The sequence below is a fragment of the Herpailurus yagouaroundi genome, unplaced genomic scaffold (genome assembly GCF_014898765.1).
Source record: "Herpailurus yagouaroundi ecotype Mexico unplaced genomic scaffold, PumYag 77, whole genome shotgun sequence".
NCBI classification, from domain to species: domain Eukaryota; kingdom Metazoa; phylum Chordata; class Mammalia; order Carnivora; family Felidae; genus Herpailurus; species Herpailurus yagouaroundi.
The window spans coordinates 80760046-80774895 of NW_024412388.1; positions in this window are offsets into that span (position 1 = coordinate 80760046).

Genomic DNA, 14850 nt, shown 5'->3' on the forward strand with positions numbered 1-14850 from the left:
AATTAAAACATTTGTATTATATGGCAAGACCTATAGACGATATTCGATATGTTAATTTCAAAGATGTTCACTTTACTAATTCCCTCTCCTTCACATATGTTTTTGTTCAAATCTCACCTCATTAATAGGGTTTACTCTGGTCATCCCATTTACTTCTGCAAGCTTTCACCTTCCCACACTCCTGCCACAACCTCCACCACTACCACCGGCACTCTTGAATCATTTTATCTTGCTCAATTTTTTTTTCTATAGCACTTATCACCATCAAACATACTATGCAATTTTGTTATGTCTAATGTGTGTTTCCACATGGACAGAAGTTTCTCTCTCTCTCTCTCTCTTTCTTTCCCTCTGTCTTCTTCTCTCTCTTTTTCTCAATATATCTCAAGTCCTAGAAAAGTGCCTGGGACACAGATATTCAGTGACTATGGTATATATTAATATTTGTTAAATGACTACACTGGTGTATTTAATTAAAGCAGGTCCACTTAGAACTACCAGATGATTATCCTCCACAGTAAAAATATAGGCAAATCTCTGGGCCATTATTTCTCTTTTCTTATTTTCCTGCTAAGCTAAACTAGACCTTAATAATGACTGTTTATATATACCTACATGTGTATCTATGTGTACTTATAAGTACATATATAATATGCATAGAAATGCACATACATACACATGTGTAAGAAGATAAAATTTTGTTTCATACTGCAATAACTTTTAAACCTGTCAACAGAGTGTAACACTTTTTTCCTTTTTTCTATTTTGAGATAATGAATGTTTATTTTTAAAGACATGGATATTTCATCACATATCCCTGGGGTGAATGCCCTGGGGTGCAAGTCCAGAAAAGGTTCCTTTTCAAAACTCCCAGAGATGAGTTCAGGTTTGGCCCTGATCCACTTAGGCAACTGGATCATTCTCCATGTTGGTGCTTGAATATGGAGCATCATTTTAGAGGGAAGCTCAGAAGGAATCTGTTTTTATCTAAAGTATAGTTGTTATTTGCTGTTTAGCCCCGGCAGGCTGACTTGATTCATTTGTTCATGAACATTCATTTCATTAATTTATTTCTCATTCTTTGTCAGGCATTATGCTAGGTCCTGGTTATATACAATGAAAGGACAAAGTTCCTCTTTTTAAGGAATCTAATCTAGGACTAGTAATAGACAAGTAAAAAAGGCAATTATAATACAATATGAGTGCCTCTTTACAGCTGACAGGATGCTAAAGGAACACAAGGGGCTAGGATATATTTGTGGTCTCTCAGTAATGCAAACCACTGCCAACTTCACCCTTAAATAACCAGATTTTTGAGACTGGATCAGCCCTTCTGACTGCTCTGAAGTGGCAATTGCTCATGGCCAGGAACAGAAGGAGCAAATTTTATTATTATTACCATTATTATTATCATCATATTTTTAATGAAGAAAAGGCAGTTTACAGAACAAGGAATACAATCATACTTATAATTAAAGCAATGCAAATTAAAATAATAATGCAATCGATTTTTTAAATTATTGGGCACCTGGTATGTGCCAGGCAGTATGGAAGGTGCAGGAGATATAGCAGAGACTGAAACCTATGAAGTTGTGGCTTTCAAAGAGCTTATATTCTAGTTGGAGAGACATAAAATAAACAAATAACAAATGAGTAAGTAATAGGTAGGTGCTTAATCATATAATTAGAGTCCTGGCTAAAGCCCCGTTGCAGTGGGTCCACTGGGCCCATGGATCTAAATGGGGGTCACGTCCCTTGTTCTCAAGTGTGTAATTGAGACTAACAGACTTGAAAGTTGGAGATGGAGAAAGCCAAGGGATAAAAAAACAATATTATAGTTTTGCTCCAGAGTTATGCTAATGACCCCACTTATCCCAATATAGTCTGAAAAAGAGAGCTGGATTTCTCTCAGGACATTATTACATTGATAACATCATGCTGATCAGGCAAAAAAACAACAAAAAAACAACAAAAACACAAAAAACCAAAAAACAAAACACAAAACAAGAGGTGGTTAGCATCCTGGAGACCTCGGTAAGATACGTGCACTCCAGAGGGTGGGAAATAAACCCTATGGAGATTCAGGGATCTGCCACTTCAATAAAGTTTTCAGGGTCCAGTGGTCAGGGGTGTGCGGGATAAGCCTCCAAAGTAAGACACATGTGACTGCAGCTTACATCGTCTGCCACAAGGAACAAAACACCACGCCTGATAACACTTTTGGGTTCTAGAAGCAACACGTTCTACGCCTAAAAATTGTGCCAGTCCATATACTGGTGTCTTGGAAGACTACCAGCTCTGAGTGGGGCCCAGAGGAGAAAACAGCTTTACACCAGGTCCAATATAAACACCCGAGCTGCTCGGGCTCTAGGTTCCAGCAGATCTATAATGATCAAGTTGTTAGCAGTGGAAAAGTGGAGTTCATGGTAAGTCTCAGTGGGAGAGTCACGATGTAGGCTTCTGGAGTTTTGGAGCATGGTCATGCCATCTGTATGTAAACATTATACACCTTTTGAGAAAGAGTTCTTGATGTGCTACTGAGCCCTAGTAGATGTGAACTATTTGGCAATGGAATACCAAGTACCTAGTGCCTACACCTATCCGTGATGAGTCGGGTCATTCGGGTGCCACCAAGTTTTAAAGTCAGACAGATCCAGCAGTAGTCCATTAAAAGACAGAACTAGTACAGCCAGGATTGAGCCTAAGCAGCACCAAGAGGCACAAGTAAGCTTCGTGAGCAGGTGGCCAAAATCCCCATGTCACACACAACAGTTATAAAAGCATTTCTCCTGGGGCATCTGGGTGGCTCAGTCATTTAAGTGTCTGACTTAGCTCAGGTCCTGATCTCACAGTTCGTGAGTTCGAGCTCCGCATTGGGCTCTATGCTGACAGCTCAGAACCTCGAGACTGCTTCAGATTCTGTGTCTCCCTCTCTCTGCCCTTACTCCTCCTCATTCTCTCTCTCTTTCTCTCTCTCTCTCTCTCTCTCTCTCTCTCTCTCTCTCAAAAATAAATAAACATTAAAAAAAAAAAAGTATTTCTCCCTGGGGCACCTGGGTGGCTCAGTTGGTTGAGTGTCTGACTCTTGATTTCAGCTCAGGTCATGATCTCATGGTTCATGGGATCAAGCCCCATGTTGGGCTGTGTGCTGACAGCAAAGCCTGCCTGGGATTCCCTCTCTTTCTCTCTCCCTCCCTCCCTCCCTCACTAGATTTCTCTCTCTCTCTTTCTCTCTCTCTCTCTCAAAATAAATAAAATATTTAAAAAGAAACCAACAAAAGCACTTTTCCTTCAACCTACACCTATGCATGCTATACAGGGGGTCCCTGGATGAACACCTCAAACAGAAGGACAAAGCCTGAGTCTAAATTATGAATGGGTTGACATCACATATGGGAGCAAGCCAAAATTGGACAGCAGCTACATTACAGCCACCCTCAGGGTGGGCTTGAGAGAAAGCAAAGAAAGAAAATCTTCCTAATGGACAGCTGCCGGCAGCATGCCTTCCTCTTTGTGAAGAAAGAGAAGTATCCCAAGATAGGAAAGTATATTTCTTATATACTGCTGTATTACAAATGATCTTACCAGTTTAAAACAGCACATATCTCATAGTTTCTGTGGATTAGAAAACTGGGTGTGGTTTGGCTGGGTCCTCTGGCTCAGAGTTTCTCTCAAGGCTGCAACTAAGATGTCAGCCAAACTGGGGTCATCTCTAGGCTCCACTGAGGGAAGATCTGGAATCAAGCTCACTCACGTAGTTGTTCTCGGGATGCAGTTTCTTACAGGATGCTATGCAGAGGGCCTCTGCTCCTTGCTGCCTGTTAGCCAGAGTTCCTCTGTTCCTTGCCACATAGGCCTCTGTAAAATAACTTACAACATGGCAGCTGGCTTCCATGGGAGTGGGCAAGTAAGAGAGTAAGAGAAGGTGAGCATGATGGAAGCTAGTCTTTTTGTAAGTAATCTCTGAAGTGATATCCCTTTGCTTTTACTGTGATTGATTTGTGGGAAGTAAGTCACTAGGTCTGGCCTGCAATCAAGGGGGAGGGAATTACATAAGGGTATGGACACCACTAGGTGGGGGTCATTAGGAGTTATCTTAGAAACTGCCTTTCACAGTACAGATTCCCAGGCAATGGCCGTTAAAGCATGTGAATGGCCTAGTGAAGGTAGAGCTGAGGCACCCATTTGGTTGTAATACTTACAGGATGGAGTGCCATCCTTCAGGATACAGTCTCTTTTAGAGACTTTTTTATGAGACTGTATCCCCTCTAAGAATAATATTAAGGATGGAAGCAGTCTCACCATTATTCCCAATGACTCATCCTAGTTATTCTGGGATCTGCACGGTTAGAAGTCCTCGTCCGCCTTGGGGCGCCTGGGTGGCTCAGCCGGTTAAGCAGCCAACTTCGGCTCAGGTCATGATCTCTCGGTTTGTGAGTTGGAGCCCTGCAACAGGCTTTGCTGACAGCTCAGAGCCTAGAACCTGCTTCAGATTCTGTGTCTCCCTCTCTCTCTGCCCACCACACCTCCCAACCCACTTTTTCTCTCTCTCTCAAAAATAAACATTTAAAAAAAATTTTTTTTAAGGAAGTCCTGGTTCTCAAAGGAAGTGCCCCCTTGCCATCAAACAGAGCAAGGAGTGCCATTGAATTACAAGGTTTAGCTCCCACCCAGATACTTTGAAACCCTTGTATTCAGAGACCAGCTAACAAAGAATAAAATCGGAACAATTAACCCTAATCAGCAAGAGAGATGGGCTGCTTTTATACAATGGAGGCATGGATGAACACATGTACTTGGGTACCTCCTGGTAATATAGCAACCCTGGTGCCCAAAGGATACGAACAGCCCTCCGGAATGAGGGTTTGGATTCAACCCCCAGGAGGGCCACCAAAACTTGTTGAAGTGAAGGTAGAGCATGAGGGAGATTTAGAATGGAGAGTAGAGGAGGGAGAGGGTGAGTACCAGTGTTGACTCTAAAACTAAGTGCAGACATGGGACAATAGCTTATTCTACTAACCTCCTTTTTCTAAGATTCTCCTTAAGACGAAGGGACTATGGGAACTGTGGATGAGCTGCTCTTTGAACTTGTATGAAGTGAGTGCCTTGTGAGGCGCTAGGTGTAGACTATGGTGACCATGGAAGTGTTGGTTCAGATCTCCCTTCAAGAAAACCAGATGTAAGGCCAGTTGTTGCACCTTTGAGGCCACAGTCATCCTAGGCTGGCCCCAGCCAATGCCTGAGATGGGGGCGGGGGGACGGCTATTGTAGAGCTAGGCCATTTCTGCCTAACACGAGACCTCTCTAGTAGACTATCTCAGCTCAGAGTAGAGCTACAGCACAGTTCTCCCTCCTCTTCCCTCTTCACATGTGTTAGACCTGCATCACAATCAGAAGACTCTTCCTGCCTGCTGCCACTCTCTCTCTAGCCCCTTAATATCCTTTGGGGGCCTTGCCCCCAGTAAATTTGGGCACACCTAATTCCTTCTTGGTGACTGTTTCTCGGAGGACCCGAACTGACACAAGAGCAGAGTGAACTTACCCCTTGAAGTTCAGGGTGAAATTCCGAAAGAAATTTCTTATATCTAGATAGATTCTAACTCAACACGTAGGTATCCCAACTACACACATTCACCCTACAGTCCCACTTATGGAGCATAGATTTGTCCATTAACAAAAACTATAAATTCCTGATGCTCTGGGCAGTTAGCCACAGTGCCCAAGCAGATAAACCCTCAGATGGGTAGATGAGTACTGAAAGAAGTCAAGGTAGGAGTTGCCTGCTGCTGCAAATTCCTGCAGGGCAGAACCTTGGTCAATGCCAAGACTTTGGTGAAATCTTGAATGCTAAGGGAAAAACTAAAATCCTACTTAAGTTCCATGATCAGAAAAGGAAACGAATAAATAAGATGTGAGGTGAGTCAGAGAGCTGTCCTCCTTTACATGAGCTACAATCCACTCTGCAGGACATCTGTCTGATGAAAGGACTTAAGCAATTTAACAGGAGTGGTCAGCAGGCTTTCCAGAAATAAGAGTTACAAGTTAAGTAAAAGATGCCTTTGGAGATTCTTGGCTTGGTTTCCTATTTATCACTCAGACCTTTCTTGCTACAAAAAAAAAAAAAAAAAAAAAAAAAAAACTGATATATTTTGTGCTCTTCCCTCCCCCCTGCATTTTTTTCAAGACATTTAATAGAAGTGCTGTGGGTGTTTGGTTTTAGAAGCAAGGGAGTAATATGTAAGACTGATGCCAAGCTCAGGGATAAAGTAATATCTAAGACCAATACCAAGTATGTGAGGTCAAGCCCCTCTTCTGTCTCTTACGATTGAAGCTTGTGCAAAAGCAAACTTCTCATATCAAAGCATGTTTATTAAAAGATCTTGTCTTAGATTTTTTTTAATAGAAATAAAGACTTGTTTTAGAGTCTCTGTTCTGAGGAACTGAGCATTTTACCATCAAAAAGTAGTTGAACCCAAAGTTCTTTCAAATGGCAGTGCTCTAAAGCTAGAGAATGCTCTGGGTTTTTTTTAATTATTATTATTGTTATTATTATTATTATTAAAAAATTTAAAGCAATGAGGAATAGCAGAAAAAATACAAGAAGGAATTTAGGCAAGTTTTTAAGTAATAAAAATAACAGCTACCGTATGCTGAACACGTAGTATGTTCAGGTTTGCAAGGATTAACCCACTTATTCTAAGCAAAAACCCTTTTAGATAGAAGACCATTATTACCCCATTATCCAGATGAGCAAACCAAAATTACAAAAAATTGAGCGACATGTCCAATGTCACACAGGTCTGTACAACTCTAGGACAGGAGCTGGCAAACTCTTCCGTAAAGGGCCAGATCATAAATGTTTTGGGCTTTTTGTGGGCCATACGGTCCCTGTCTCTCTGTTGCAACTACTCAACCCTGCCTTTGCAGCATGAAAGCAGCTATAAATGATAAGGTAGATGAATGGGCGTGACTGTGTTCCAACGGGACTTTATTTACAAGATCAGGCCAGCTGGGTTTGCAGGTGGGCCTAACCTCTGTGAATGTTGTTTGCTGTTCTCCGGTGGGACAGTGTTTTAAATTGTGAAGCACATGGGTTGCTTTTCAAAATAAATGCATTTGGAATCCTGCAGAGAAAATTCTAACCAAGTTGGAACCATGTAAAATAAACTCATTCATTCAGCAAACACTGGGTGGGTGCTTGATGCCAGGATACTGACAATATGGTGATAACAGGTACCTTAGATGGAGTTCACAGTGGAAAAAAAAACCATGTAAATAGACAATTTTTGTGTTAATTTACTGTGTAAGTGCTATATGATAAGGGCAGTGATTGGGTAGCAAGGGGATGTAGAGGCAGGGCAACTATCTGACCTGAGGAGTCTACCGTTGGCAGAATGGGCCAATGATCCAGAGTCAACTCCCCTTAGCTCATTCTTCAGGAGCAAAGGCTATCTGGGTAACAGAGGGAGCATGGCTTCACCTTGCGGTGCAGTCTTCATTCGTTTGAAACTCCACCTCTTTACAGTGTAGATTTTTCACAGCAAGGGCTTGACGATGTCACCTGGAGGTCTGTTCAAAAAAATTAGCAGTTTATTTTTAGGGATCTTAGTTTCTCCGACTTTGCTTTGAACTCTTACCCTGAGAAGCACTGTGCTCACTCTCAGCTGCTATCTACTCCCCCAAACAACAGCGAGTAAGTGGCTAGCTGTGGATTGGTCTACCAGTAGTTCTGAAACCAAGCTGTCTATGAGATACTTGGTGGAAATAGCATTTTAGGGCCCTGATCCTACAGATCGTGATTTAGAATGTCTTGGTTAAATGTCTGAGAATCCAACTTTTTAATAAGCACCACAAGTGATTTTGATGTGCATGAACTATGTTTAGAAACTGCTGGTCAGGAGGATTTCTAAAGTTGCTTTTAACCTTTCCAGGCAGCTATTCTGTGTTTATTGCCATGACTACACTTACAAACATCCTACCAAGAAGGAAGGAAAAATCTGACTGGTTTTAGGGATGTTTACCATGGTTACTACCTTCCCATCGCTACCATGTAGGGACAATGATTTGTTTGATAGGCTGTTGTGTGGAAGTCAACTTTGTTGCCCTAATATGCTGAAGGATGGTTAGGAGTTCCTCCTTGTTAGGCAACAGAATAAAAATGAGAATCTTGGATAGATCATGCCTGCATGCTTACTTCAGCAAAAAAGTACACACAGCAAAAGAGCAGCACCTGTGTATAAATCAGGTCTAGCAAGGCTCAGGCAAGATTCTTCCTGCCTCCAGGCTCTGGACAGACAGAGGTTGGCGGTCTTCTTAGCTCCTGTGTTGGATTAAACTAATGTTCAGTAGGTGCGGTGCCTGGGTGGCTCAATCGGTTGAGTGTTGCACTTTGGCTCAGGTCATGATCTCACAGTTCCATTCGTGAGTGTGAGCCCCGCATCAGGCTCTGCACTGACAGCTCGGAGCCTGGAGCCTGCTTTGATTCTCTGTCTCCCTCTCTCTGTTTGCCTCTCTCCAGCTTGCGCTCTCTCTCTCTCTCTCTCTCTCTCTCTCTCTCTCTCAAAAATAAATAAATAAACATTAACAAAAAATAAACTAATGTCAGTAGGGTCACTGAGTGCCAGCTGGCAAAACTTATAAACTGGAAAAGCAAAAGAGTAAAGGAGAGGGAACAGAGAAGAGAAGGAGTTTTAGAAGGCAATGAGAAAGAAATGTTGGGGTGGCAGAAGGTTTCTAAATTCCTGATTCAGCTGTACAAATTAGTCCAATTATTGGCTTTTCAGTTCTCTGGCTCTCCAAAGACCTGGGATTTTCATCTTTTATTCCAAATTAGGGCACTTGGGTAGAAGCATAGCCATGAGCCCAGCAGGAGGATTTTCAACCTAAAAAAAAAAAGTTCTGGACACCATTCTGGATATTAAATTATTTCATTTGTCTCTTCAGAGAGTATAGGGAAAGGAGTGTCTTATTAGGCTATAGAAATATGACTAAGATGATCTCATAGGCACAATCTTATAAAGGCATCAATGATCACATTAAGCTGTAACTGTTCGTGCATAGAGCTGATTTTTAGAGATTTTTAAAAGATATAATATAGGTATTAGAAATTCCTTGGGTGTTGTATGGAAACCAATTTGACAATAAATTTCATATATAAAAAAATAAAAAATAAAAAAATAAAGTCCTGCAAGGTACTTTTCAATATTTGTCACACACACACACACACACACACACACACACACACACACACATTATAAAAAAAAAAAAAAAAAAGAAATTCCCGAGTCCCTGTTTTCTTTTGCCACTGTAGTTCCTATTATTGGTATGTTGAAAAAAAATACTCTGTAGGTTTCTCGTTTTCTTTTTGTAGTATTTTCCACCCTATTTCTGAGTATTGTAAATGGCCACCTAACTTTAGTGAATATTATGACTTTAGAGTCTTAGCACTAACCAGCCCATAGGTTTAACTCCCATAGCTGTGACGCCCCCAAATTGTTACCGTGGCCTTTACGAATACTAAAAATGAAGACAGGCAATGCTTTCAACTGGTTTTGACACAGCAGGAACTTTCCCAAACAGCCAGCTCTTAATTTTCCATGCTTTAGAGCAGAGTGCACTTTTTCATCTTACTTTGGAATGTGTTTTTATTCTAACATTTGAATATGGATGTTTCTCGAATTCTGGGAATTCAATGGACTTTAAATAAAATCATGTTGCTATTCGGGGAAGATCCAGCTCTGAAGAAATTGGAGAGCAAGCCAACTTCTCATTCTTAAAGATGAGTTAAGTATGCAGGGGGAGGGAGTAATGTCACAAAGAAACTGAAAGGCAGATTTGTCATGGATTTGGATAATCAACATTTGGCTGTGCTGAATGAGACAGTTCAGACCTTGTTTTTCCACAGATCATGTTCCTCTAAATTACTGCTCAAGGTGCAAGCAAATGCTCTGTTTTGACTAGGATTTTAAACAAATTATACAATAGGTATATTTAAAGTACCATTTATTTTTTTTTAGGTGCTAAGTAGACAGGATTTTGTTCTACCACGTGTGTGCTTGCATGAGTGTGTGCCCGTTTGTGAATAAGATGGTACTCCCCAAGTCTGCTGGGGAGGAAGGACCGTTCCACTGTAGCAATGAAATAATTAACCTTTAAATTTCCTCTTTCCCTTTCTTTGAAATTCTCTCCTCCTTCCCTCATCAAGGTAAATATCCCAAAGTGTGATCTGCCCGTCAGGGAGAGAGGAGAAGGAAGACAAAAGAGCAAGCTGGTGATTTGCTTTTCCCTAAAATACCTACTGGAGGAAGGCAGGTTGGTGAGAGCTATTCTTCTCCATCAATGGCTAGGGGATTCTCCCAGATGTAACACCTGAAGGGAAAACAAGCCCTCAGGAGCAGAGGGGTTAAGTCATCTGGGGAAAATAAACACATCTTGGTAACTCCAAATTTTATCTGTTTATTGACGAGTTGATTAAATCTTGCAAGGAATTTTCTGTACACCGATAACATACCCATTCCTAATTCTACTATTTGCACAAAGCCATGAGATTGAGATTCATTTACACACACACACACACACACACACACACACACACACACACAGTGTATTTTGTACAGTTTAGGGTCCTCTGCTTCCCTTAAAGGGGATGTACTGAGAACAGTCATTCCACGTTGCCTTAATAAAAGGTAAGAACTGGAAAGGACTTTGACAACCTTGTCCAAATCTCTTCCTTTAATAAATCAGGAAAAAGCAGCCCAGAGAGGTTCAGTGATTTTTCCCAAAGTTACACAGCTAGTACCTGGCATTTCAAAGCCTAAAATCCATCGTTAAGGTATATGCATGCATGTGTGTGTTTCTCACCACCAGGGAGGAATGTTCTGAGAGACATTGTGAAACTCATTAAAAAATTAACCTAATGGAGGTTGAAATTGAGGGTGTCTTAATTAGTTATTAAATTTATTAAACCAAACTTTGCTCTGGACCCTCAGGGAACTGTCACATTAAAATATTTTAAACCATATAAAAACCTCACTTTAATTACTAAGTAGGCGTGCTAGCCTGGAAAGATGGGTTTTGGACCAACCCGACAGTCAATAAATACGAGCAAATGCTTCACAGCATTAGGCTGCTCGTCTGGTAGAACTGCTGCCTTTCTCTGTCACAGGACTGAGAACGAGTGGGGTGAGGAGGACTGTATTTAAGCTAATGGGTAAAGGCACACATGTGACCATTAGGAAAGATACTACCTTCTGATGTGCAGGAGATGAACCGGTAATAATATTGATCAATTTGCATTTGTAAGGAATCAAGGTAGTCTAATTACCACGTACATTTGTAAAGCATCAGGTTTACTAGCAACTTGTTAATCCAGCTAGTATTCATATGAGCGTTGGACACCAGTGTCCTACTTTCCTGCTTCTCTGACCATTTGGCCAGGTTTGCTATTTCTCATGGTTTCCTTTTGTCCCTTAATGCAGTGGTTCTCAAAGAGCAGCTGTGAGGGTCCTCCAGATGGTTAATCTCTAGCAGTCTTAATATTTCTGCGTAGATTAGGGAGCAGCTGCTTATGGTATGAAGCAATACTTCACGTGCCATGTGATTTCATGCCTCTTTTTGTCTGTGTCCTACCCTCTGCCTGGATTGCCCCGCCTCTCTTCTCTGACTGACAACTGTCTACGTTATGCTTCAAAGAGAAGGTTCAAACGTCATCTATGAGGTTTTGCCCTGACCCCAGATGGGTAGCACTAATCTCTCCTTTGTGTGCCATTTCACTTACCACGTGACCTCTATGACAACACTTTCAGAGCATGTCAAAATCGCTTCATTTACCTTTCTGTCTTTCAAAGGAGGCCATGATAGCAGTGACTTTTATCCAGTTCTGTGGCTACAGGGACGACCTGAGTGGCCTTTAATTCATGTTTGTCAAATGTGTGCTGTTGTTTTACTATTTTATGACTCACTCCATGAGTGTCTTCATAGGATCTCCTCTCTGATCTAAATTTTGTCTTAATTCTAGGACCCCACCTCTACCCCCATTCCCACCCACTGTCCTAAGGGCCCTCACTTAAGAGTGGGGTTAACCTGGGCTTTCACTATAGCTATAATCTTTCCCTTAGGGTCTTTCTTTCCATTTATTCTGAAATAAATTATTTCCATTTATTATCTCTTTGAGAGAGAGAGAGGCAGAGAGAGAGGGAGAGAGAATCCTAAGCAGACTCTGTACTGTCAGTGCATAGCTCAATATGGGGCTTGAACTCCGGAACACAAGATCATGACCTGAGCCAAGATCATCAAGAAGTCAGTCAAGAATCGGACACTTAACCGACTGAGCCACCCCAAGATTTTATTTTATTATGTTTTAAATGTTTATTTACTTTTGAGAGAGAGACAGACAGAGACAGACCACGAGTCAGGGAAGGGCAGAGAGAGAGGGAGACACAGAATCCGAAGCAGGTTCCAAGCTCCGAGCTGTCAGCACAGAGCCCGATGAGGGATGTGAACTTGTGAACTGCAAGATCATGACCTGAACCTAAGTTAGGTGCTTAACTTCCTGAGCCACCCGGGCACCCCAAGATTTTATTTTTTAAGTAATCTCTATACCCAATGTGGGGCTTGAATTGCAACCCGAGATCAAGAGTCTTGTTCTCTACCTACTGAGCCAGTTGGTGCCTCTGTCTCCTATCATCTTGATGCTACTCCCCACCACACATCTTGACCACGTCGAGCTTACACACCATTCATCAAAGTTTCCTTCTACTTTCACAGTCCCCAGACTTTGCTCAGATTTGGCTCTCATTGATTTATTCATTCACACTTGCATTTCACTCATTTATTCAGTAATTTTTGAGCACTTACTATATGCCAAGCACTGTTCTTTCCTGTGTTCTTCCAGGACCACCCTTGTCTTCCTTTAGAAATTTTACTCATCTCCTAATCTCCTCTAGTTAGTCCTGATTCTTCCTTCTTCTTCCACCATTTAGCATTTGGTTGTTTTGTTTTATTTTGTGTTTGTGTTGCGTTTTGTTTGATTCATTTTTTTTGGTCTGGCTTTCTTCCCCAGCAGATGAAGAGTGCTTGGAGGACAGGAGATGGTCCGCTGGGTTGTGTCTCCTATCCAACCTGGCAGAACCTTTTACAGGGAAATTTCCACAGGAGAAGTCCCTTGAATTGAGAAGTAAGTAAACTGTTAAGAAACCTGTAGAGGGACATGGAAAGGTTGGAAGCTTCCAGGGTTCTTACTTGTACACTCTTACTAATCTCTCCCAGAAGCAGCATAAGCCAGCTACAGTCAGCATGGTGAGCTCAAGGAATTCACCATTAGGTACAGAAATCTAATGCTACTGGATTGTATACTTACAGATGGTTAAAATGATAAATATTATATTATTTATTTATATGTTACCCTAATTTAAAAGAAAGAAATGTTTGCCCTGAGTTAGGAAAATTAAAAAAAAAAAAAAAGACAAATAACTTAGGAGCACTATCAGGAAGGGGAGTTGTTTTGGGAATGAAAGAAAGAATGTCTATAGCTTATCCTGATGCCTTTCTGCAAACTGCAATCTGATCCACTATCGCATTCCTCTTCCATAACTGGGAGCAGGGGATGGATTTGTCAAATTATCTTACAGATGGAATGATGGTGGGAGAAGCAGAGAAGACCGGTGTTTCTATTCCACTTTCCTGGGCCACATGCTCCATCAGTTCTTACTTTCTGGGCATAGCTTCCCAACTTTGAATAATGACTTCCAGTCACATAGAAGGGTATCCATTTTGAGGTTTAATTATATGGGATGCCTGGCTGGCTCAGTCCTTAGAGCATGTGACTCTTGATCTTGGGGTCGCGAGTTTCAAGTCCCACGTTGGGTGTAGAGCTTAGTTAAAAAAATTTTATCTCCACAGGTAACAACTGTGGTCTGTTATGATCATCAGATACCAAAATGGCCATAATATTGCTCTTTGAGATACAAAAAACACTAGAAAAAATTTGTGTCATATAATATATTGGTGTACACGTGCATCTTAATATCACACATATCTACACACATATCCATACCTCTGCACTTACAAAATATTCACACAGATAGGTGTGTACACACATCTAAACTCACTTTCTAAAGCAAGTGTCTGTGATTTTCTAAAATGACACTAAATCCTTGGGTTTGCCAAGCAGGACAGCATGATAGGGAAGGGAATGGAGCCCTTGTGCCATCATATCTCTCTGGGCAAGCACAAGGTGGGAGGTGTGCTAGAGGCTGCTTTTTCTGAAAACAGCCCAGCACTTAAAGCTAACCCTGAGTTCAGCACCATCAGTGAGACAAGCTCAGCACCTCATGGCAGGGCATCACACAAATTCAGGAGCATATCAAAGCATTCGTCACTCTGATGGCAGGAAATAGGCTGAAAGAATTTGGAGAATTGCAATCACACATAATCGCGTTATCATTGGGAACTGCAGAATTTGGATTATGTGCACATAGGCTTCTCCTTTTAAATGAGTTCCTCTAGCAGGTACTGTTATAGGCACTCAAGGGAAAGGGGATTCTGGATAAAATCAACAAGGAACCAGCTGCCCACAGGTGGGCAAACGCTATACAGTGTGAGCAGTAGGATGAGAAGCAGCTAGAGTGGGTGGAAATCAACTCGGAGTGATAAGCACAGCCTTGGCAGCACTGTTGGGGGAATTTTCCCCCAGGGGACGTGATGAGTTAAGGCTGTCATGTTGATGGACATGCAGTCACTGAGGCCCTGCATGGAATATTCCATAGGGTTGAGCTTCCCAGCATCTACAACAGCATGGTGTATGTGGGGGAGAGCTATAGCTCTAACCAGATCTAATTGCCAAAATGATCC